Here is a 27,260-nt window from a genome sequence, read left to right as displayed (position 1 = left end):
GAACTGGAAAATATCATCCTGAGTGAGCTAACCCAATCACAGAAAGACATACATGGTATGCACTCATTGATAAGTGGCTATTAGCCCAAATGCTTGAATTACCCTAGATGCCTAGAACAAATGAAACTCAAGACGGATGATCAAAATGTGAATGCTTCACTCCTTCTTTAAAAGGCGAACAAGAATACCCTTGGCAGGGTATAGAGAGGCAAAGATTAAAACAGACACAGAAGGAACACCCATTCAGAGCCTGCCCCACATGTGGCCCATGCATATACAGCCATCCAATTAGAAAAGATGGATGAAGCAAAGAAGTTCAGGCTGACAGGAGCCGGATGTAGATCTCTCCTGAGAGAAACAGCCAGAATACAGCAAACACAGAGGCATATGCCAGCAGCAACCCACTGAATTGAGAATCGGACCCCCGTTGAAGGAATTAGAGAAAGAACTGGAAGAGCTTGAAGGGGCTCGAGACCCCATATGTACAACAGTGCCAAGCAACCAGAGCTTCCAGGGACTAAGCCACTTCCTAAAGACTATATATGTACTGACCCTGGACTCTGACCTCATAGGTAGCAATAAATATCCTAGTAAGAGCACCAGTGGAAGGGGAAGCCCTGGGTCCTGCTAAGACTGAACCCCCAGTGAACTAGATTTTTGGGGGGAGGGCGACAAGGGGGGAGGATGGGTGGGGAACACCCATAAGGAAGGGGAGGGGGAGGGGGATGTTTGCCTGGAAACCGGGAAAGGGAATAACACTCGCAATGTATATAAGAAATACTCAAGTTAATAAAAAAAAATACTGCCCACCCTGCCCACATCCCTGGCCCAAGAGAAAACTGTATATGGCCTCTGGGAACCTGAAGATAGAAACACTCAAACAGCAGATCTCCAACAGAGCAGACACTGCCCAGACCTGAAACAAAACAATCAACAGTTCTCTGCACCCAAATCCTGTGGGAGAGAGAGCTAAACCTTCAGAGGGGCAGACATGCCTGGGAAGCCAGAAGAGACTACACTCTGCCCACATTTCTGACTCCAGAGGAAAACACTTAAAGCCATCTAGGACTCAGGTGAACAGGGGCCTAAAGAAAAGGCTTCAGAGGCCCTCCTGGTTGCCTCCCTCACAGAGAGCTCAAAAGCAGCCCCCCATGAGCAACTTGAGCTGTGGGACCACAGATAAGACCAACTTTGCTCCTCCAAGCGACCTGCCTGGTGGACTCAGGACACAGGCCCATAGGAACAGCTGAGGACCAGTAGACAGGAAAGACTACACGCCCGAAAGCAGAACACTCTGTTCCCATAACTGGCTGAAAGAAAAGAGGAAAACAGGTCTACAGCACTCCTGACACACAGGCCTATAGGACAGTCTAGCCACTGTCAGAAATAGCAGAACAAGGTAACACCAGAGACAACCTGATGGCTAGAGGCAAGCACAGGAAACCAAGCAACAGAAACCAAGACTACATGGCATCATTGGAGCCCAATTCGCACACCAAAGCAAGAATATCCAAACACACCAGAAAAGCAAGATCTAGATTTAAATCACATTTGATCATGATGCTGGAGGATTTCAAGAAAGACATGACGAACTACCTTAGAGAAATGCAGTAAAACATAAATAAACAAGTAGAAGCCTATAGAGAGGAATCACAAAAATCCCTGAAAGAATTCCAGGAAAACACAAACAGGTAAAGGAATTAAAAATGGAAATAGAAGAAATAAATAAAGGACACAGGGAAGCAATCCTGGATATAGAAAACCAAAGAAAGAGACAAGGAGCCATAGAAGCAAGCATCACCAACAGAATACAAGAGATAGAAGAAAGAATCTCAGGAGCAGAAGATTCCATAGAAATCATCGACACAACAGTCAAAGAAAATGTAAAGCAGAAAAAGCTACTGGTCCAAAACATACAGAAAATCCAGGACTCAATGAAAAGATCAAACCTAAGTATAATAGGTATAGAAGAGAGTGAAAACTCCCAGCTCAAAGGACCAGTAAATATCTTCAACAAAATCATAGAAGAAAACTTCCCTAACCTAAACAAAGAGATGTCCATAAACATACAAGAAGCTTACAGAACTCCAAATAGATTGGACCAGAAAAGAAAATCCTACTATCACATAATAGTCAAAACACCAAATGCACAAAATAAAGAAAGAATATTAAAATCAGTAAGGGGAAATGGTCAAGTAATATATGAAGGCAGACCTATCAAAATCACACCAGACATCTCACCAGAGACTATGAAAGCCAGAAGATCCTTGACAGATGTCATACAGACCCTAAGAGAATACAAATGCCATCCCAGGTTATTGTATCCTACAAAACACTCAATTAACATAGATGGAGAAACCAAGATATTCATTGACAAAACCTAATGTACAGAATATCTTTCTACAAATACAGCACTACAAAGGTAAATGGCTACTAAATGGTAAAGCCCAACATAAGAAGGCAAGCTACACCCTAGAAAAAGCAAGAAACTAATCATCTTGTCAACAAAACAAAGAGAAGAAAAGCATACAAACATAATCTCACATCCAAATATGAATATAACAGGTGCAATACTCACTATTCGTTAATATCTGGCAACATCAATGGTCTCAACTCCCCAATAAAAAGAAATAGATTAACAAATTGGATAGCCAATGAGGACCCTCCATCCTGCTGCCTACAGGAAACACACCTCACAAACAAATTCAGAGAATACCTCAGAGTGAATGACTCGAACAGAACTTTCCAAGCAAAGGGTCTGAAGAAACAACCTGTAGTAGCCATTCTACTATTGAATAAAATTGATTTTCAACCAAAATTCATCAAAAAAGATAAAGAAGGATATTTCATATGTATCAAAGCAAAATTACACCAAGATGAACTCTCAATCCTAAATATCTATGCTCCAAATAAAAGGGCACCTACATAAAAGAAACCTACTAAAGCTCAAAACACATATTCCACCTCACATAATAATAGTAGGAGATTTCAACACCCCACTCTCATCAATGGAGAGATCATGGAAACAGAAATTAAACAGAGACATAGACAGATTAAGAGAAGTGATGAACCAAATGGACTTAACAGATATTTATATAACATTCTATCATAACCAAAAGGATACACATTCTTCTTACCAAGTTATGGTACATTCTCCAAAGTTGACCATACAATTGGTCATAAAACAGGCCTCAACAGATACAGAAAATTAGAGATAATTGCATGTGTCCTATAAGACCACCATGGCCTAAAGCTGGTCTTCAAAAACAATAAGGGAAGAACGCCCACATATACATGGAAGTTGAACAATGCTCTACTCAGTGATAACCTCGTCAAGGAAGACATAAAGAAGGAAATTAAAGACGTCTTAGAATTTAATGAAAATGAAGGTACAACATAACCAAACTTATGGGACACAAGGAAAGCTGTGCTAGAAGGAAAACTCAGAGCTTTGAGTGCCTGCAGAAAGAAACAGGAGAGAGCATAAATCAGCAGCTTGACAGCACACCTAAAAGCTCTAGAACAAATAAAAGAAAATACACCCAGGAAGAGTAGAAGGCAGGAAATAATCAAACTCAGAGATGAAATTAACCAAGTAGAAACAAAAAGGACCATAGAAAGAATCAACAGAACCAAAAGTTGGTTCATTGAGAATGTCAACAAGATATATAAACACTTAGCCAGACTAAAGAGAGGACACTGAGAGTTTGTCCAAATTAAGAAAATCAGAAATGAAAAGGGAGACATAACTACAGAATCAGAGGAAACTCAAAAAATCATCAGAATCTACTACAACAGCCTATATTCAACAAAACTTGAAAATCTGCAGGAAATGGACAATTTCCTAGACAGATACCAGGTACCAAAGTTAAATCAGGAACAGATAAACCAGTTAAACAACCCCATAACTCCTAAGGAAATAGAAGCAGTCATTATAGGTCTCCCAACCAAAAAGAGCCCAGGTCCAGACGGGTTTAGTGCAGAATTCTATCAGACCTTCACAGAAGACCTCATACCAATACTATCCAAAATATTCCACAAAATTGAAACAGATGGAGCGTTATCGAATTCCTTCTACGAAGCCACAATTACTCTTATACCTAAACCACACAAAGACCCAACAAAGAAAGAGAACATCAGACCAATTTCCCGTATGAATAGCGACGCAAAAATACTCAATAAAATCCTTGCAAACCGAATCCAAGACCACAGTAAAACAATCATCCACCATGATCAAGTAGGCTTCATCCCAGGCATGCAGGGATGGTATAATATACGGAAAACCGTCAACGTGATCCATCATATAAACAAACAGAAAGAGCAAAACCACATGATCATTTCATTAGATGCTGAGAAAGCATTTGACAAAATTCAATACCTCTTCATGATAAAAGTCCTGGAAAGTATAGGAATCCAAGACCCATACCTAAACATAGTAAAAGCCATAACAGCAAACCAGTAGCTAACATTAAACTAAATGGAGAGAAAATTGAAGCAATCCCACTAAAATCAGGGACTAGAAAAGGCTGCCCATTCTCTCCCTACTTATTCAATATATTTCTTGAAGTTCTAGTCAGAGCAATATGAAAACAAAAGGAGATCAAGGTATACAGATTGGAAAAGAAGAAGTCAAAATATCACTATTTGCAGATGATAAGATAGTATATTTAAGTGATCCCAAAAGTTCCACCAGAGAACTACTAAAGCTGATAAACACCTTTAGCAAAGTGGCTGGGTATAAAATTAAAATAAATCATTAGCCTTCCTCTATGCAAAAGAGAAACAAGCCGAGAAAGAAATTAGGGAAATGACACCCTTCATAACGGTCCCAAATGATAAAAAATACCTTGGTATGACTTTAACCAAGAAAGTAAAATATCTGTATGATCAGAACTTCAAGTCTCTGAAGAAAGAAATTGAAGAAGACATCAGAAGATGGAAAGATATCCTATGCTCATGGATTGGTAGGATTAATATAGTAAAAATGGCCATTTTACCAAAAGCGATCTAAAAAATTCAATGCCATCCCCATCAAAATACCAATCCAATTCTTCAGAGAGTTAGACAGAACAATTTGCAAATTCATCTGTAATAACAAAAATCCAAGGATAGCTAAAACTATCCTCAACAATAAAAGGATTTCTGGGGGAATCATTATCCCTGAACTCAATCAGTATTACAGAGCAATAGTAATAAAAACTGCATGGTATTGGTACAGAGACAGACAGATAGACCAGTGGTATAGAATTGAAGAACCAGAAATGAACCTGCACACCTATGGTCCCTTGATTTTTGACAAAGGAGCCAAAACCATCCAATGAAAAAAGATAGCATTTTCAGCAAATGGTGCTGGTTCAACTGGAGGGCATCATGTAGAAGAATGCAGATTGATCCATGCTTTTCACCCTGTACAAAGCTAAATTCCAAATGGATCAAGGACCTCCACATCAGACTAGATGCACTCAAACTAATAGAAGAAAACGTGGGGAAGCATCTTGAACACATGGGCACTGGAGAACATTTCTTGATCAGAACAACAATGGCTTATGATCTATGATCAAGAATCGACAAATGGGTTCTCATCATGCTGCAAAGTTTCTGTAAGGCAAAGGAAACTGTTGTTAGGACAAAATGGCAACCAATATATTGTGAAAAGATCTTTACCAATCCTACAACTGATAGAAGGCTCATATCCAAAATATACAAAGAACTCATGAAGGTAGACATCAGGGAGACAAATAACCCTATTAAAAATGGGGCTCAGAGCTAAACAAAGAATTCACAGCTGAGGAATGCCGAATGGCTGAGAAACAGCTAAAGAAATCTTCAACATCTTTAGTCATAAGGGAAATGCATATCAAAACATCCCTGTGATTTCACCTCATATCAGTGAGAATGGCTAAGATCAAAAACTCAGGTGACAGCAAATGCTGGCGAAGATGTGGAGAAAGAGGAACACTCCTCCATTGTTGGCAGGATTGCAGACTGGTACAATCATTCTGGAAATCAGTCTGGAGATACCTCAAAAATTGGACATGGAACTACCTGAGGGCCCAGCTATACCTCTCTTCGACATATACCCAAAAGATGTCCCAATATATAACAAAGACTCATGCTCCACTGTGTTCATAGCAGCCTTACTTATAATAGCCAGAAGCTGGAAAGAACACAGATGCCTTTCAACAGAGGAATGGATCCAGAAAATGTGGTACATCTACACAATGTAATATTACTCAGCTATCAAAAACAATGACTTCATGAAATTCATAGGTTAATAGTGGAAAATATCATCCTGAGTGATTTAACCCAGTCACAGAGAAACACACATGTTATGCACTCATTGATAAGTGGGTATTAGCCCAAATTCTTGAATTACCCTAGATGAACAGAACATATGAACCTCAAGAAGGATGACAAAAATGCAAATGCTTCACTACTTCTTTAAAAGGGGAACAAGAATTCCCTTGGCAGGGAATAGAGAGGCAACGTTTAGAACAGAGGCAGAAGGAACACCCATTCAGCGTCTACCCCAGATGTAGCCCATACATATACAGCGACCAAACTAGATAAGATGGATGAAGCAACGATGTGCAGGCCGATAGGAACTCTATATAGATCTCTCCTGAGAGACACACCCAGAATACACCAAATAAATAGGCGAATGCCAGCAGCAATCCACTGAACTGGGAACAGGACCCCCGTTGAAGGAATCAGAGAAAGGACTGGAAGAGCTTGATGGGGCTCACGTCCCCATATGAAGAACAATGCCAACCAATCAGAGCTTCCCGGGACTAAGCCATTACCAAAAGACTATACATGGACTGACCCTGGGCTCCATCCTTACAGGTAGCAATGCGTATCCTAGTAAGAGCACCAGTGGAAGCTGAAGTCCTTGGTCCTGCCAAGACTGAACCTCCAGTCAATGTGATTGTTGGGGAGAGGGTGGTAATGGGGGAGGAGGGGGAGGAGAGGGAGGGAAAGCCCATATAGAAGGGGAGGCAGAGGGTTTAGGGAGATGTTGGCCCAGAAACCGGGAAGGGGAATAACAATCGAAATGTAATTAAGAAATATAAAATTAATAAAGATGAAAAATATAAAAACAATGTATTCATAACTGGATAAAGACAATTTTATTAATTCCAGAGTGTTTCTATTCAAAAAGAAGGAGGAGGAGGAGGAGGAGGAGGAGGAGGAGGAGGAGGAGGAGGACACACCCATAGGAACAGTAAGCATACATAACAGTGAAAAAATTGAACAAAAAAAGCAAAGTTCTCTGCCACATGGTAATCAATACATTAAACATTTAGGAAAAATTTAAGGTTATTAAAAGTTGCAAGAGGAAAAAACTAACTAACATATGAAGCAAACCTATTAGAATTATACCCATCTTCCCAATGGAGGATATAAAACCAGAAATGTATAGATAAATGTACACCAGATTATACTATTATACCCAGCCAAACTTTCAGTCACCATAGATTGAGAAAAAAGATATTTTTTTAACAAAGTCAAATTTAAATAACATCTGTCTACAAATCTATGCCTAACCGAAGTTTCTAGAAGGAAAACTCAATCCCAAGAAAGCTAACTACATCCAATGAAAACATGAAATATATAATGTCACATAACAGCACTCCTGTGAGCTTTAGAACTAGAAGAATGAAACAGATCAAAGAGGGGTTGATGGCATGAAATAATCAAACTCGGGGCTTAAAATAGAACAAAATCAATACAAGAATCATAGAAACAAAGAGTTAGTTTTTAGAGAAAGTCAACGAGATAGACAAACACTTATCTAAACTAACTAATGTGCAGAGAGAATATTTAAGTTAAAAATATTAGTAATAAAAAATGGAAGATAACAGAAACCAAGAAAATCAAAAGGATCATTAAGTCATACATTAAGAACCTATACAACATGTAGAAGAATGCAGATCGATACATGCTTATCACCCTGTACAAAGCTTAAGTCCAAGTGGATCAAGGACCTCCACATCAAACCAGACATACTCAAACTAATAGAAGAAAAACTAGGGAAGCATCTGGAACACATGGGCACTGGAAAAAATTTCCTAAACCAAACACCAATGGCTTACGCTCTAAGATCAAGAATCGACAAATGGGATCTCATAAAACTGCAAAGCTTCTGTAAGGCAAAGGACACTGTGGTTAGGACAAAACGGCAACCAACAGATTGGGAAAAGAACTTTACCAATCCCACAACAGATAGAGGCCTTATATCCAAAATATACAAAGAATTCAAGAAGTTAGACTGCAGGGAAACAAATAACCCTATTAAAAAATGGGGTTCAGAGCTAAACAAAGAATTCACAGCTGAGGAATGCCGAATGGCTGAGAAACACCTAAAGAAATGTTCAACATCTTTAGTCCTAAGGGAAATGCAAATCAAAACAACCCTGAGATATCACCTCACACCAGTGAGAATGGCTAAGATCAAAAACTCGGGACAGCAGATGCTTGCGAGGATGTGGAGAAAGAGGAACACTCCTCCATTGTTGGTGGGATTGCAGACTGGTACAACCATTCTGGAAATCAGTCTGGAGGATCCTCAGAAAATTGGACATTGAACTGCCTGAGGATCCAGCTATACCTCTGTTGGGCATATACCCAAAACATGCCCCAACATATAAAAAAGACACGTGCTCCACTATGTTCATTGCAGCCTTATTTATAATAGCCAGAAGCTGGAAAGAACCCAGATGCCCTTCAACAGAGGAATGGATACAGAAAATGTGGTACATCTACACAATGGAATATTACTCAGCTATCAAAAACAACGACTTTATGAAATTCGTAGGCAAATGGTTGGAACTGGAAAATATCATCCTGAGTGAGCTAACCCAATCACAGAAAGACATACATGGTATGTACTCATTGATAAGTGGCTATTAGCCCAAATGCTTGAATTACCCTAGATGCCTAGAACAAATGAAACTCAAGACAGATGATCAAAATGTAAATGCTTCACTCCTTCTTTAAAAGGGGAACAAGAATACCCTTGGCAGGGAAGAGAGAGGCAAAGATTAAAACAGAGACTGAAGGAACACCCATTCAGAGCCTGCCCCACATGTGGCCCACACATATACAGCCACCCAATTAGACAAGATGGATGAAGCAAAGAAGTGCAGACCACCAGCAGCCGGATGTGGATCGCTCCTGAGAGACACAGCCAGAATACAGCAAATACAGAGGCGAATGCCAGCAGCAAACCACTGAACTGAGAATAGGACCCCCGTTGAAGGAATCAGAGAAAGAACTGGAAGAGCTTGAAGGGGCTCGAGACCCCATATGTACAACAATGCCAAGCAACCAGAGCTTCCAGGGACTAAGCCACTACCAAAGACTATACATGGACTGACCCTGGACTCTGACCTCATAGGTAGCAATGAATATCCTAGTAAGACCACCAGTGGAAGGGGAAGCCCTGGGTCCTGCTAAGACTGAACCCCCAGTGAACTAGACTGGTGGGGGGAGGGCGGCAATGGGGGGAGGGTTGGGAGGGGAACACCCATAAGGAAGGGGAGGGGGGAGGGGGATGTTTGCCCGGAAGCCGGGAAAGGGAATAACACTCGAAATGTATATAAGATTTACTCAAGTTAATAAAAAAAAAAAGAACCTATACTTCAATAATTGGAAAATCTAAGAGAAATGTATAGTTTTCTGGATAGATACTGTAAGGGTCTAAAATTCACTGAAGGAAGACCCTAGACTCACATAGTATATAAAAACAAATCATGTTTATTCTACAGAAGAAACTAAAATGCTAGGGTCACTATCATTTCAGAATGAAAATGCAGAGAACATCTGGGCCCCTTTTCTAACAGAACTGCTTACTTGTTTCTGAGATGGCTTCAGACTTTTAAAACCTAGGGCACAAGCCAAGGTGTTATAAAACCATTAACTGAAGGCCATAAAGAAGATATACACCACAGGTCAGGAGATAAAATATTGACTGGGTTTATCTTTACAAAACTTCATAGAAAGCGTAGTTATGGTTTTTAACTTCCCATAAATCTGTAAGTTAGTAACAAATGATGAATGTTCAGCCAGATATTGACTCCTAATGGATATGCATGTAGACATTCTTAGTTGTAAATTTCTTATTCAATTTCTAACCTGAATTTGTGTGCAAACTCTTAGTGTACTTTCACCATGTGATCCCACACTCAGAAAACCCTACAATTGATGGGAATAAAAGGTAAGGACAGCAGTGGAGAATAGCCTTTTGTGGCACCAGTGGAAGGAGAAGCCCTTAGTCCTGCCAAGGTTGGTCCCCCAGTGCAGGGGAATGTCGAGGGAGAGGGTGGTAAGTGGGGTGCATTGGTGGGAAGGACACCCATATGGGGAAGGGTTAGGGGATGGGGGCTTATTGAAAGGAAACTGGGAAAGGGAATGATATTTGAAATGTAAATGAAGAAATATATCTAAATTTAAAAATGCGAGAACAGGTCTCCTTCTTCCTTTTCTTTTTAAGACTTAGATAAGCATAATTCCCAGTTGAGCTAGAACAAAGGCCACTTTATCTAGCCTCCTACTGTTTTACTATAAGACTAAAATAGAGACTACAGCCTCTCATCTCATGGCAAGTGAGATAGGCTTATCAGCTGCATAAGTGAAGTACCTTACACTTAGTTTGAGTAACAAATTGTTTATAACCTAATTTCTGAATGGAGAGAAAATGGGATTAAAAAGGACTCTTCTGTAACACTTACCACAGTTTAATCAATGTCAGATAAACAACTAAAATACACCAATAACTTCTTTGAAAGTGGAAGCAGTCATCAAAAGTCTCCTAATTAAAAACCAAAAACCAATGCCAAACCCAAAACAAAGCATAAATCACAAAACAAAACACAAAAGAAGCAAACAAAAATCCAAACACACACACACACACACACACACACACACACACACACACACACACCCCAATAAATGTTTTCTTGTAAAAGGGCCAGATAGTTTTAGAGAAGAATTCTACCAGAATTTTAATGAAAGACTAATAGCAATACTCCTTAATTTTTTTTTCTACAGAACAAACATTGGTGAATTTATTTTATGGAGTCCTAACCAGTCTAATACAAAAACCACATAAAAACTCCACAAAGAAAGATAATTTTTTTTTTTTTTTGGAGCTGGGGACCGAACCCAGGGCCTTGCGCTTCCTAGGTAAGCACTCTACCACTGAGCTAAATCCCCAGCCCCAAGAAAGATAATTTTTAACCAGTTTTCCTTGAACATTGATGTAAAATTACTAAATAAAATACTTGGAAACAAAATGCAAGAACAAATCAAAATGATCATCCACCATGATAAAGTAGCTTCATTCCAAAGATGCAGGGATAGCTCAACATATATAATTTGCAATGTCATCATATAAAGAAACTGAAACTAAAAAATTTAAAAAAAGCATAATCATCTCATTAGATGCTGAAAATGCCTTTGATAAAGTCCAATACTCCATCATGGTAAAAGATTCAGAAAGGTCAAAAATACTAGGATTAATCCAATACACATTAAAGGCAATATACAGCAAGCAAAAAGGCATCATCAAATTGAACATAAAAAAATTCAAAGTTATTTGACTAAAATTAGGAAGAAGACAATGCTATCCATTTTCTCCACATATAACCAATATAACACTAAAAATTCTAACTAGAGCAAGAATACACCTAAAGAGGAACAAGAGATACAATTTAGAAAGGAAGAAGTCAACGTATTATTATTTACAGAATATATGATAGTATATATAAGTAACTCCTAAAATTCTACAAGGAAACACCTATAGCTGTTAAACACCTTCAAAGAATTGACTATGAGATTACCTCCAGAGATTCCATTTATTGTTAAGCTTGTTCCAGAAACCAAAATACCACTAGCAACAGCCACTCCACATGTAGTAACTGCCAATCAGCATGAAAGAACCTGAAGTTCCAGATGTTTTGAAATAGATTACTCTAGATAACCAAAATTGATCATAACATGATGAAATTATTGCTAGATAATAGAAATGTGCCAAGCTGCAATTTTTACGTTTAAAACAATCATCTAACTGCTGATTGGGAAATTCCCTTATTTTGCTGTAACTGTGAAAAAGACAAGGCTTTACCAGCCCTGGGCCTTTCTCACCTATCCAGTGCTTTGGAGAGGTTGGAGAGTCTGAGCTTGAGTTTGAATAAGAGTCTTTGCTTTTTCATGAGTTGGATTCCTGGTGGTCTCTGATGGTCTGTGGGTACATCAGGATCTGGCTATAACAATAGCCACAGATAATATAAAATATCTTGAGGTAATTCTACCTTAAAAAGTGAAAATACTATACTACAAGAATTTCAGATCTTTGAAGAATATATCAGACAGTGGAAAGATCTCTCATGTTCACTGTTTGGTAGGATTAACATAGTAAAGGTGGCCATCATACCAACAGTAATCTATTGAATGCAATTCCCATCAAAATTCCAACACAATTCTTGGCAATCCTTGAAAGAACAATACTCAAATTCATATGAAAAAAATAAAACAAAACAAAAATCCAGAAGAGCTAAAACAATCATGTAAGATGTAAGGGGTTGGGGATTTGGCTCAGTGGTAGAGCACTTGCCTAGCAACCGCAAGGCCCTGGGTTTGGTCCCCAGCTCAAAAAAAAAATAAATAAAAATAAAATCATGTAAAATAAAGGAAATTCCAGAAATATCAGAGACCCAGATTTCAAGTTTTACTGCAGAGCAAACATGAAAACCCAATATGTTATTGTCATAAAAATGCACAGGTTGATGAGTAGAATGAAATCAAAGATCTAGACATAAATAGACATAAAGCCCCACAACTATTATCACCTGACTTTTGATAAAGAAGTTAGCATTATACAACGGAAAAGGAAAGCATCTTCAACAAATGGTTGTGGTCTAGCTTGATGTCAACTTGCAGAAGAATGCAAATAGATCCACATCTAACATCCTGCACAAAACCCACATCCAAGTGGTTCAACAGCCTCAACAGAAAGTCAGGTCAGATACACTGAACCAGTTAAAAGTGAAACATGAAGAAAAGCATTGGAAAAGCACAGGAAGCTTCTTTACACAACCCCAAAAGTGTGGGCACTAAGGTTGACAATTACAGGAGACCTCATGAAACTGAAAAGATTTTCTATAAGACAAAGATCATTGTCAAAACAGCAAAATCACAGCCTACAGAATCAGAAGCATTCTTTACTATTTCTATATCTGACATATGGCTAATTTCAAAATTATATAAAGAAATCAAGAAACTAGATATTAACAAACAGGATAATCTAATCTAGTTAAAACATAAGGTATAGATCTAAACAGAATTCTTAACAGAGGAATATGAAATGTCAGATAAGCACGTAAAAAATGTTCAACATCCTTAACCATCAGCAAAATCCAAATCAAATTGAATCTTAGATTATATCTTATATCTGTCACAATGGCTAAGATCAAAAACATAAGCAATAGGTCATACTGTTAGAATGTGGAGCAAGGAGAATACTCTTCTATTGCTGGTGTAAATGCAATCGTGTACGACCACTTCGGAAATCAATATAGCAGCTTTTCAGAAATTTGGGGATCAATCTACTTCAAAAGCCATTGTAGGGTTTTGGGGTCCAGTGTCCGCTCCTCCATAAGGCACACAGGCATGGCCACTGGAGGCAGGTTGCTAGAGATGACTGCACTTACCCCATGCAGGTGTTCAACTGTAGGAAAGCTACAAGACCACCATTGCAGTCGTGGAGAAGTGCAGTCTGAAGCATGAGACACAGCTGGAGCTGACTCAGTGTTCCCTGGGCCTGTAGTGATTCTACGGCATCTGGTTCTTAGCTTTCAGACACCCAAGCACCACTGGATACAGCATAACAACTGATGAGAATAGAGAGGTGGAGGGGGTGGTTGGGGGCACTACATGCTTGATCTAGCCCGATACCAAGGGGAAAAATAGGGGAAACCCCTCCAGCTGGTTCCACAGGGACAGTCCTTGGCTTTATGTTGCCTGGCTTATGTTGGCTTGGTGGTGGCTGTGGCTGGTGACTGGGAGTGCCCAGAGGCTTACTAGAGGAGATTAGATGGCAACTCTGGAGGCAAAGTTCTTCTTCATGGCTCCTCATGGCAGATCCTGATGAAAAGAGACAGTCTATGGCTTTAAGCCATTTATTATCATGGCAGAAAGTGGATAGGTAGAACCATTCTCAACTTCTCAGGGTGGGCCTAAGATTAAATACCTTTTTGTAGATAAGAGTGTCTAGGAAGGAATGTTTACTGGCTAAGTCTCCAGGCCTTTCTTTACGTATCTCATCAAAATGGAGATCAGTCTTGACCCTATGTGACCCATGGTCACATCACGTCCTCTACCTGTGGAGGGCCTTGGGGTATTGCCCTTACCTAACTGATGGCCACAAATCTATGGAGGGCTGTGGCTAATGTGGCAGGCTTGTTCATGATAGCCAGAAACTCGAAAACCTAGATGGTCTTCAAAGTGAGTACAGAAAAACGTGACATATTTACACAACGGAGTTCCCAGCTCTGAAAACATGTATCGTCATGAGATTGGCAGGTTAAAACATGTAACATCATGAGATTGGCAGGTGAAAACATGTAACATCATGAGATTGGCAGGTGAATGGATGGAACTAGTAAAAAATCCTGAGTGCGGTAAGACACACTTAGAGGACAAACATGCTACCTACTCACTTATAAGTGCATATTGGCTATGAAGTAAAGGATAAACATTCTAATATCCATAACCACAGAGAAGGTACGTAACAAAGAGGGTTCAAGTAGTTACAAAGGAACATTCCTGGACGTAGGAACCCCTACTGCTGGGGTATTGAGAGCTGCCTAGGAAGGGAATAGAACATAAGGAATCTGGACAGCAGAGAATTTGTAGAGAGAGAGTACTAGGATAGAGACCTGAAATTGGGGATGCATCTCAGGCATGAGCTAGAAACCTAGTGCAACAAAAAGTCCCAGAGTTCTATGAGGTGATCCTATATAAGATCCTGAGTAAAGGGGGATAGGGACCCTGAAGTGGCCATGTCCTGTATCCAGGGGAATCTTCCAGGAGAGACTGGGTCACCAACTCAGTCATAAAAACTTTGACCTAAAATTTCTTGTGTATAATACATGCTGGGGGGGTAAAAGTGGCATAGAAATTATGGGAGTGGTCAACCAATGACCGGTCCAATTTGAGATCCATACCATAAGAGGGAGGTTATTCCTGGAACTGCATAGAGGCTTGATAGCCAGAAATCTAGAATACAACCAAACAAAATGATCACAAATATTCTTCTATACTCCTAGACAGGAACCTAATATCATTGTCATCACAGAGGCTTTATACAGTAACAGGCAGAAACAGTTTGAGACCCAAGCTAAAAATAGTCTGAGCTTGGTGAAATATGGGAAGGAAGGGTTATAGAAACCAAAGTGGTCAAGGACACCATAGAATACCCACAGACCCAACAACTTAGGTTAATAGATACTCACATACTTAACTGACATGAAGGTATCCTGCCTGGGTCTGAGATAGATGCTCTGTTTATATATGTGATGTTTGTATAGCTTGGTCTTCTTGTGGGACTCCTAACAATGTGAACAGGAGCTTTCTCCAGTTCTCTGACTGTTTGGGGGAACCTTTGCCTTCTACTGGGGTGATCTGGCCAATCTTAATTTGAGAGGTACAGAATGTAACTTGATGTTTCATGTTAGGTTTCCATTCATGGAAGCACTGTTCTTTTCTGAAGAGAAAGGGGGAGAATTGAATAGGGAAGAGAGTGACTGAAAGAAGAGTAGAGATGGACAACTGTGTTTGGAATATGTAAGACAAGAATGGAAACAAAATAGAAAATTCTGTCAAGGTTGCCTTATTTTGCTGCAGTTTTTAGTTGTATTGTTTTGCAGAACTCTGTATTTTGAAAGTATTTTGTGCTTATCTGTAAATGTTCCTTGGGGAAAAAGCAAAAACGAATAGAAAATCTTCCATGTTAGATTTCATTGCCACATTGTAACTTGGACACTCAGGTCCTAGTTATCTTAAATATATTAATTTCTTTATGATGTCTTCACTACTTGTTCCTATACACTTACTCTATACTGACATAGTCAATTATGCTCATATGACATTACCTATTTGTTCAGGATCTTAGAGTTTGTTCATTGGATAATATTAATGGTATGTGATATTTATTTCATAACTTTTCTGAGTGATGGGAGCTACAGAGATAGATCTGTATGCTGAAGTGCCTACTATACAAGACTGGGAATTGGATTTCAATCCCCATAACCCCAAGTAGACAGTAATATATTCCACCAAACTGTGTTCTGAACTCCATCACTAAATATTTCTTCATTTAAGAAAGAAATGAGAATTTTTATACTGTGGCCTGTCACACCAGGTCATAAAATTTTCTTTATTTTATTTAGAAAATTTTTCAAATATTCTCACTTAATTCCATTAAAATATCTTCTATATTTTTGAACCTAATTATTGCATTTATGAGCTTCTTTGTAGTTGTTTAAGATAGGATGTCACGTAGTCCAAATTGAGCAAGGATGGTCCATTTCTCCAGTATGTTCAATATAGGGTTTAGCTGGGGCAATAAGAACAATGTAAACAAGTGAATTGAAGACAAATGGGATAAAATCAGTCTTCTCCTTTGCAGATGACAGAATCCTATTACATGATAGCCTAAAGACTCCAAAAGAAACCTCTCAGAATGGATAAACAAAATTCAACAAAGTTCTAATATATGTAAATCAACATGCAAAAAATGGTGACTTTTCTAACTATCAAATGCCAACAGTGAATATACTGAGAATGACATCTGTCGAAAAATATCATACACAATAGCTTAAAAATAAATTAAACATAATAAAACCCTACAAATAAATCTAACTGAGGAAGTGAAAAAGCTGGACCACAAAATTTACTAAACAACAAAGAAGGAAATGAAAGAAAAACTTAATTGAAATGCACTGCATGCTCATGAATGATAGAATCAATCAATTGAAAGGGATTGTTTTACCTAAAGTAATCTAAAGATAGAGTGTAATCTTTATCAAAATCCTAATGACATTGGACGGCCAAGATAAGTCTGTGAGTAAAGGGCAAAGGCACTTATTATACATGCCTGGATTCCTGAGTTACAATGTCAGAATCCATCCCAGAATAGTAGAGTGTTCTTCAGGCATTTTGTGTCATGACTGACACACGTGACCATCGTACATGCACACAACTGAAAGATATTAAAATCTAGTGTAAATATAACTCTATTGAGGGGTTTCCATGCCTCTTTTGCTCACAAATAACTGCAGGGTGTTTCTATGAGCTCATTCTAGCTCACAAATAAATGACACAGAGACTTGATATATTTATTAGCAAGTTGCAAGCCTAATCTGAGCAAAATCTGAATTATTCTAACCTGAGTAGGCTACCTACTACCAAGCAAAGTATCTCTTTATTTACCCTCTGGTTTGCCCTAGCTGTCTCTGTTTCATGTGTTTCCTCATGAGTTCTCTCATCATGGCCTCATACTAAATCCTTCTGTTTTTAAGATATGGTTTCTCCCCAGCGTTTTCTCCTCCTTGTCCTTCTCTACTCATCTTTCCTCTCTGTTCTCTCTTTGGTCTTCTCCCTACTGGAATTGGAAGTTCACCCCATTCACTTCTGCCCAGCTAGTTGGATGATCAATTTTTTATTGACCAATCAGTAGGTGATAGAGGAGAATTTTCACAAAATACTGAAACAAGTGATGCTTCAGAAAAATAACAATACTGAAGTCTGGCCTGTACTTAATTCTTCTGGTGTAGAAATGAGTATTTGAGTAATACAAAGAAAATCTTTACACAGTCCACAAGTAGATTATCCCAATAATTCAATGGCAGTCTTACTAGAAATTCATATGAAAGCATATCGATTCACAAACTGCCAAACAAATCTTCTGCACAAAAAACCTGATTCCAAGGGAATGAAAAGAGTTATAGTAAAAAAAAGTCACATAGCACTGACACAACAAAATATAAGTAGAGCAACAGAATAGAGTATGTGACTGCAAACCAAACTTACAGAGCTGGGGATACCTATGTTTTGAGAAAAATCCCAGGAACTGATTTAGAACAGTATCATCTTCAACAAACTATGTCAGGAATACTGATTCCTCATTGCTTGAGAAACCAAGTAAATCTTTTTTCTCTTACACATTACAAATTTAAATTCAAGAGACACCTGAAACTCCACAACTGCTTAAGAAAAACACTTTGAGACTCAAGCACAGAAAAGAACTTGCTGAACAGGACTCTAATAGTTCAGGAAGAAAAAGAGTCGAGAACATAGTATAATTAAATGAAAAATATTTTTATGAACCCCCTCATTCTGTATAATGGGTATATATTAAATATTTATAAAGTAACATTTTGTTATTGTTTGAAACATTTCAAAGTGTATTTTAACTGAAAGAGTTGAAATTAGATGGACAATAAATTTATAATTTTTTGGATATATTTCTTTTAAAATGATATTTTCAAAATATTTAAATTTGCAAATGAATAAGGAAATAACACAATGACCAAACAAGCTAATATAAATTTATTTTGATTGACATGAGAAAACAAATCCAGTATTTTTCAATTTAAATTTCCTAAACTCTTAGTGTAGCTCTTGACAACCTGAGAACTGTAAACTTTTACCATTCTCAATTTTAGACAAATACTTCAGCTCCAGATTATCTTATTTTCCAAGCTTATTGCTAATACCCTTCTTGACACCATCCTCTGAATCCTTGCCAGAGTCAACTGAGAGTCAAAATGCCATCATGTCATTTGATGATCAATATTATGTTATAATATTCTCCCTTTTCAAAAGTCATCATGCATGATGACCTTGACTTACACCTGGATCTGAATTTTTACAGCAGCAATAGGACGTCTGATTAAATTTATTACTAAATACTGTGACAGCACCTGTTTTTCTTTTTCTCAGATGTAGAGGACCTGTTTGTCTTCTAGGAAAAAAAACTGGTTTCTATAGTATATGTTTTGAAAACCACTCTATACTGATTGTGTTATTTAGAGGGCTTTTTTTTTCTTTCAAAGTGATAAACTAGAGACATTTGCAAAGTAGGAAACTCAACTTTGGAATTATCTCTATCAGATGTGCATGGCTATAAGGCATTTTATTGACTGATAATTGGTGTGAGAGCATTGTCTACTGTGCACAGTGCTATCCTGGGAAGATGGGACTCAGTTGTACAGCAAAGGTAGGTGAACAAATGAGCCTGAGAAGAAACAAGTGAGTAGCATTTCTTTGGGTTCTCTGCACTAGGTCCCATATACAGATTCTTCCCATGATTACTTGCAATGGATTTTCTCAATGATGGATAATAATCTGTTGGGTAACATAAAATCTTGAGTTAGTTTTCATCAGTATTATCATAGCAACAGAACTCAAACAAGGGTACTACCTTTAAAACTAGATCTAAGAACTATTAATACTCTAGAAATCCATAAGTAGTCTGACTCAGAAAATAGATTCAATACCATCATGGTCTTGTGCTATATACACCTTTGTCACAGCCATCAGCAAATATAGCCTTTCAAAAGGTTGCAATATTGGTATCCCTCCCTCTACAGGTGCCTTCCAACTGTCTACAATGCCATTCTCTTTTTTATTCCTCTATCTTGCATTGACCAGTATAAATATTGATTAGACTTTGACAGCAACACCCAGTGCACTTCTCTGTGTATGTATCCCTTATCATTATCAAAACTAAACTAAAGCATTTGCTTTGTTTCTTTTTATCTTTATTTTTGCTGCTACAGTGATACCCTAAAATGGCTATGTCCTAAATATCTGTTCCAAAGAGCAAGTCCTGGGCTAGAGAGATGGCTCTTTGGTTAAAAGCCGAGAAAGAAATTAGGGAAACAACACGCTTCATTATAGTCCCAAATAATATATAATACATTGGTGTGACTTTAACCAAGCAAGTGAAAGATCTGTACATTAAGAACTTCAAGCCTCTGAAGAAACAAATTGAAGAAGATCTCAGAAGATGGAAAGATCTCCCATGCTCACCAATTGGCAGGATTAATATAATAAAAATGACCATTTTACCAAAAGCAATTTACAGATTCAATGGTATTGGTACAGGGACAGGCAGACAGACCAGTGGAATAGAATTGAAGACCCAGAAATGAACCTACACACATATGGTCCCTTGATTTTTGACAAAGGAGCTAAAAGCATCCAATGGAAAAAAGAAAGCATTTTCAGCAAATGGTGCTGGTTCAACTGAAGGGCATCATGTAGAAGAATGAAGATAGATCTATTCTTATCACTCTGTACACAGCTTAAGTCCAAGTGCATCAAGGACCTCCACATCAAACTAGATACACAAAAACTAATAGAAGAAAAAGTGGGGAACACATGGGCACTGGAGAAAATTTCCTGAACACAACACCAATGGCTTATGCTCTAAGATAAAGAATTGACAAATGGAATCTTAAAAAACTACAAAGCTTCTGTAAGGCAAAGGACATTGTTGTTAGGACAAAATGGCAACCAACATATTGGGAAAAGATCTTTACCAATCCTACAACTAATAGAGGGCTAATATCCAAAATATACAAAGAAGTCACGAAGTTAGACATCAGGGAGACAAATAACCCTATTAAAAATGGGGTTCAGAGCTAAACAAAGAATTCACAGATGAGGAATGTCATATGACTGAGAAGCACCTAAAGAAATGTTCAACATCTTTAGTCATAAGAGAAATGCAAATCAGAACAACCCTGAGATTCCACCTCCTAGTAGTCAGAATGGCTAAAATAAAAAAAAAACTCCGGCAACAGCAGATGCTAGCAAGGATGTGGAGAAAGAGGAACACTCCTCCATTGTTGGTGGGATTGCAGACTGGTACAAACATTCTGGAAATCAGTCTGGAGGTTCCTCAGAAAATTGGACATTGAACTACCTGAGGACCCACTATACCTCTATACCTCTCTTGGGCATATACCCAAAAGAGCCCCAACATATAACAAAGATACATGTTCTACTATGCTCATAGTAGCTTTATTTATAATAGCCAGAAGCTGGAAAAAACCCAGATGCCCTTCAACAGAGGAATGGATACAGAAAATGTGTTACATCTACTCAATGGAATACTACTCTGTTATCAAAAACAATAACTTTGGGGTTGGGGATTTAGCTCAGTGGTAGAGCGCTTGCCTAGGAAGCACAAGGCCCTGGGTTCGGTCCCCAGCTCTGAAAAAAAGAACCAAAAGAAAAACAGTAACTTTATGAAATTCATAGGCAAATGGATGGAACTGGAAAATATCATCCTGAGTGAGGTAACCCAATCACAGAAAAACACACATGGTATGCACTCATTGATAAGTGGATAATTGCCCTAGATGTGCAGAATAGGCTAAACTCAAGAAGAATGACCAAAATGCAAATGCTTCACTTCTTCTTTAAAAGGGGAACAAGAATATCCTCGGCATGGAATAGGGAGGCAAAGTTTAGAACAGAGTCTGAAAGGACACCCATTCAGACCCTGCCCCACATGTGACCCATACATATACAGCCACCAAACTAGATAACATGGATGAAGCAAAGAAGTACAGGCTGACAGGAACTGGATGTAGCTCTCTCCTGAGAGACACAGCCAGAATATGGCAAATACATAGGCGAATTCCAGCAGCAAACCACTGAACTGAGAATGGAACCTCCGTTGAAGGCATCAGAGAAAGGACTGAAAGAGCTTGAAAGTGTTTGAGACCCCTTGTGAACAACAATGCCAACCAACCAAAGCTTCCAGGGACTAAGCCACTACCCAAAGACTATATATACATGGACTGACCCTGGACTCCAACTAAATAGGTAGCAATGAATAACCTTGTAAGGGCACCAGTGGAAAGAGAAGCCCTTGGTCCTGCTAAGACTGAACCCCCAGTGAACGTGCTTGTTGGGGGGAGGACAATAAGGGGAGGCGAATGGGGAGGTGAACACCCATATAGAAGGAGAGGGAGTGTTAGGGGGATGTTTGCTTGGAATCCGAGAAATGTAATAACAATTGAAATGTAAATAAGAAACAACCAATTTAATAAAGATGGAGAAAGAAAAAAGAAAATATTCCCTTACCAGAAAAAAAAAAAAAAAGAATGCAGAGTATCCCCAGGGCTAATTGTTAGTGGCAATTGTATGCAAAGATATTATGTAATCAATAAACTTTGTTTACCAGAAAGTGAAAAAAAAAGCATGGTTGTTCTTATAGAAGGACTGAGTTCAATTCCGAGCAACTACACAGGATCTCATAACCATCTGTATGGAATTGATTCCCTCTTCTAGTGTGCATGAAAACAAAATACTCATGTACATAAAATACATGAAAAAGAAAAAGAAAGAAAGAGCAAGTCCTAAATAAAAACTTTACTAATGTTTTAAACGTTTAACAATTATGGAGACTTAGGATATAAAGGCAGAATGGTTGGCATTTGATAATTTCTCATTATTAATATTACTTCATCCTAATATATATATGCAAAAGTTATAAATATAGAAATCATTTCAAAAAATAATGAGAATTGACTATAAGCCAGGGCTTCATGTTTCATCTTTTCATATGCTTTACCTTTTAAGTCTCTCATTTATGCTAAACACAAAGTACATCAAAACTCTGAAAATTACCCTTCAGCATATGGCAAGAGAGTTATGCTACATGTATTTAAACACTTATCATGAGACAATAGTGTTACATTCCCCAATACCTAATCAGGAATTGTCAGATTCATTCTACACTTCAAGTGTAGTTCAAAACAAGTTATCAAATTACATTTACATGTACAAGGAAAGCTGGTCTAATTTAGCACTATGACCTGCCTGTATCGGTTCCGGGAGTGCATAGCACTTGTCTTGCTTCAGAGCCTTAATGATGTTGAAAGTGTCTTCCTAGTTCTTCTTGGGTACCAAGTCATGCTTATGTCTATCCTGAACATTCTCTTCGGTACCTATAAAACCCTTTTTCCTTCCTTTGCAGCGATCCACTGCCATAAGTTCACCATGTCTATTGTCAGGGTCTATACCAGAGAGATCTTTGACTCCCGTGGGAATCACACTGTTGAAGTGGATTTCTACACTGCAAAAGGTCTCTTCTGAACTGCGGTGCCCAGTGGTGTAGCCACTCGCATATATGAAGCCCTAGAACTCTGAGACAATAATAAGACCCACTTTGTGGGGAAGGGTGTCTCAAATGCTGTTGAGCATATCGATAACTCAATTGAACCTGCTCTGGTTAGCAAGAAACAGAATATTGTGGAGCAATAGAAGATTGACTCGCTAATTATCGAGATGAACCGCCCAAGAATAAATTCAAATTTGGTATGCCATTCTGGGAGTGTCCCTGGCTGTCTGCAAAGCTGGTGCTGTGGAAAAGGGGTGGGGGTGCCCCTTTACTGTCACATTGCTGACTTGGCCAGCAACCGTGAAGTCATTCTGCCAGTCCCAGCTTTCAATGTGATCAAAGGAGGGTCTCATGCTGGCTACAAACGGGCCATGCAAAAGTTCATGATCCTGCCTGTGGGAACATCCTGTTTCCAGGAAGCCATGTGCATTAGAGTAGAGGTTCACTACAACCTGAAGAAGGAAATTAAGAAGTACGGAAAAGACGACACCACTGTGGGTGATGCGGGCAGATTCACACCTAACATCCTGGAGAAGAAAGAAGTACCGGAGCTGCTCAAGACTGAAATGGCAAAGGGCAGCGGCTACAGTGATCAGGTTGTCATCATTGGCATAGATATGGCTACCTCCGAGTTCTAAAGGATTGACAAGTGTGACCTTGACTTCAACTCTTCAGTTGACTCCAGCTAGTACATCACACGCGACCAGCTGGCTGACCTGTACAAGTAAATCCTTAATCCAGGACTACTCAGTGGTGTCCATTGAAGACCCCTTTAACCAAGATGACTGGGATGCTTGGCAGAAGTTCACGGCTAGTGCAGGGATCCAGGTGGTGGGTGGTGACCTCACAATGACCAACCCTAAGTGAATTGTCAAGGCTGCAAGCAAGAAGTCCTGCAACTGCCTCCTGCTCAAACTGAACCAGATCAGCTCTGTGACCGAGTCTCTGGCAGGCATGTAAGCTGACCCAATCTAATGGCTGGTCATGGTGTCTCATTGAACTGGGAAAACTGAGGACACATTCTTTCATCACTGACCTGGTCATGGGACTATGCACTGGGCAGTTCAACACTGGTGTCCCGTGCTGATCTGAGCGCCTGCCCAAATACGATCAGATCCTTAGAATCGAGGAAGAGCTGGGCAGCAGAGCCAAGTTTGCCGGAAGGTCCTTCAGGAAATGCCTGGCCAAGTAAAGTGTGGACTGAAGATCTCTGGAGCCACCAGGTCCTCTCTCCCTGATATCATCCAGAAGGCTCAAGGCTGGTCCAGTGCTTGCCCCTCCCATGTCACTGCTTCCTTATACATCCACGCCTGAACACCTAGAACCTTTCTGGAGACCCCAATTTTGTATTCATGTGATTGGTCTGAATCACTGTTTCTGTCACCTGACTTCCCAGCCAGTGTCTGGAGCCCTCAGAATTCCAGTATAATCTAAAGGGTGCCCACTGTCAAGGCTCCCCAAGTGGTTTACAGGCAAAAGTAAAAGTCACAGACCCTCCCCCCACCATTCCCTGCACCCGCCAAGAGAAAGAAAGAAAGGAACAAAGAAAGAAGAAAGAAAGAAAGAAAGAAAGAAAGAAAGAAAGAAAGAAAGAAAGAAAGAAAGAAAGAAAGAAAGAAAGAAAAAAAGAAAGGAAAAGAGCCTTCCACTTTCCCTTCAATTTGTTTTATCCCTCATTCCCCACCCCCACCCTGAAGAATTTTCTATTTCAACTCAGAATATAGGATAAAGGAGAGTGGTAGATTTATTTCATTTATGAGAAAACAATAAAAAAGCCAGCATCTTTACTACCCACTTTTTTTTTTTTTTTTGCTTTGTGTGTGTGTATGTGTTACCAAAGTTGAATTTCAGGCCCAACAACACAAACTGTGAGATTAAATATAATTTCTTTAGGTTCAATTTACATTTTCTGCATTTCTTGGTTCAATTCATGTTTTTATTATTTTCTTTTCCAAGTATTCCCTGTTTCTGGGACAATGAGATTTCTGTATAACAAATATTTTCTTAAATGTACATTAGATTTCTTGAACAATACCACTGCTGAATTAAACATGAGACTTTTAAGTTATATTTGAAATTACCTTTCTATATTTCTTTGACTTTTTTTCACACCACGAATTAATATTGACCAATCTTTTCATACAAACAGAGGTACAAAATGGAAACGTACTGCTGCCATCTTGAGAAGCTAACAGAACCCTTATTTACTGAACAATATATTATTCATCCTAAGAAAACACCATCTGTCATGTTTATATTATCATAATTTTTGTTCACTTTCCACATATAAAATAATTCAAGGAAATAAAACTCGGAAAGGGCTAATTGGATAAAGAAGCAAAAACCGAAAGAGAAACAAGAAAACTGTTAAGCAGTAAATAGGAAACTTAATATTACATTTCCAAACCTATTCTACTGCAATACAAATGCATATATAGAAAGATGTTTGTTTTAATGATTAATAATTAAATCCTCAATAAAAGCACACCTCAGTGGTAAATTTTGCTTATCTTTAGCAAAACCATGGGTTCTGTCTTGTCTTCCAAATTAAAATCTATTATGTGAAATTGTACCTATTTTGAGATGAGGAGTTAGCTTAGCTGGTAAAATGCTGACCATAGTTTCACAATGACCTGTTTCATGCTCACATTAAAAATAAAAATATAGTTCTGGAGAGGCAGTTCCATGATTAATGCACTTACTGGGTTTTTTTTATAAATTTTATTGGATATTTTATGTATTTGCATTTCAAATGTTATGCCTCTTTTTCCCTCTCCCATTCCCTTTTCCCCTCTTCTGACTGCTTCTATGAAGATATTCCCACTCCCACTCACCCACTCTTGCCTCAACACCCTGAAATTCCCCTGTACCAGGGAAATGAGCATTCACAGGACCAAGGGCTTCTCCTCCTATTGATGCCAGACAATGCCAACTTCTATGACATATGAGGATGGATACGTGGGCTTGCTCCTCCATGAATACACTGGGGTTGGTGGTTTAGTCCCCAGGAGCTCTGCGGGGTCTGGTTAGTTGATATTGTTGTTCTTCCTATGGGGTGGCAAATCCATTTAGCTCCATCAGTCCTTTCTCTAAGTCCTCCATTGGGGTCTCACTACTCAGTCTGATGGTTAGCTGCAAGCATCCTCATTTGTATCAGTAAAGCTCTGGTGGAGACTCTCAGAAGACATCTGTTATCAGGTTCTTGGTCCTGTGGAAGCTTGATGCCCCAGAAAAGGGAGATTCTAGAGGGTGAGTGGGTTGCTAGAGGAGCACCCTTTTGGAGGCAAAGGAAAGGGGGAATGGGCTTGGGATTCATGGAGGGCAGACTGGGAAGGGGTAAATCATAAGAAATGTAAACAATTAAAAATGATTAATAAAAAAGTCACTTTCAAACAAAGATGATTTCCTTCTGCAGGCTAAACTTACCATCATTGTTTGGGATTAAGGGTGTCTACTAAGGGCACGCCTATATTCCATCTAGAGAGATTAATGATGTCTTGCATATCTACCTTCCATGGGGATCACACAAGCCTAGAAGGTCTTTGAGTGTGACCCCATGCCAGAGCAGCAATATTGCTGAATGAAAATACCTCTATATTTCCCCAACTAGAATCTCACTAATAATTAACTTGTTATGCCTGTGCTTTACCTATTTATCTATGACCACTAATTCTGGATCTTTTGATACCCCAAGAGTTGAAATTTTATGTATTTGTTTATTCTTATGACAGTTTCCTCACAATATAATTCCTGTTCTTTGCTTACATTTCCTCTGCTATGTCTATTTCTTTTAAAAAAATCTATGCTTGATTAAAACTAAAATGATTGTCATATAATTTACTGAACAGAGGAGAAATCTCACATGTGATCCAGCAAGATCATCTTTGTGGTACAACAGATTTGTAGTTAATATTTAGGAAATAGACCTAAGGAGTAGGAATATCTTAAGAACCATCAGGTAGGAAATACAGCCAGTATCATATATCACAACACCTGTTCTAATTACCCGATATTTTCCACACTTACATAAGATCAACTAAACTCACAACAGACTGAA

The 27,260-nt window shown here is 38.7% G+C and overlaps 1 pseudogene; it reads left to right on the top strand.

Annotated features, from left to right (window-relative positions):
* Positions 1–22,929: 22,929 nt before the first annotated feature.
* Positions 22,930–24,486, top strand: LOC147996304 (alpha-enolase pseudogene; annotated as a pseudogene).
* Positions 24,487–27,260: the final 2,774 nt, after the last annotated feature.

Source organism: Rattus norvegicus, chromosome 2 (genome assembly GCF_021556685.1).
Source record: "Rattus norvegicus strain SHRSP/BbbUtx chromosome 2, alternate assembly SHRSP_T2T, whole genome shotgun sequence".
Taxonomy (NCBI): Eukaryota; Metazoa; Chordata; class Mammalia; order Rodentia; family Muridae; genus Rattus; species Rattus norvegicus.
The sequence above is the reverse complement of the archived record's forward strand: the minus strand, read 5'-3'. Positions and strand labels throughout refer to the sequence as shown.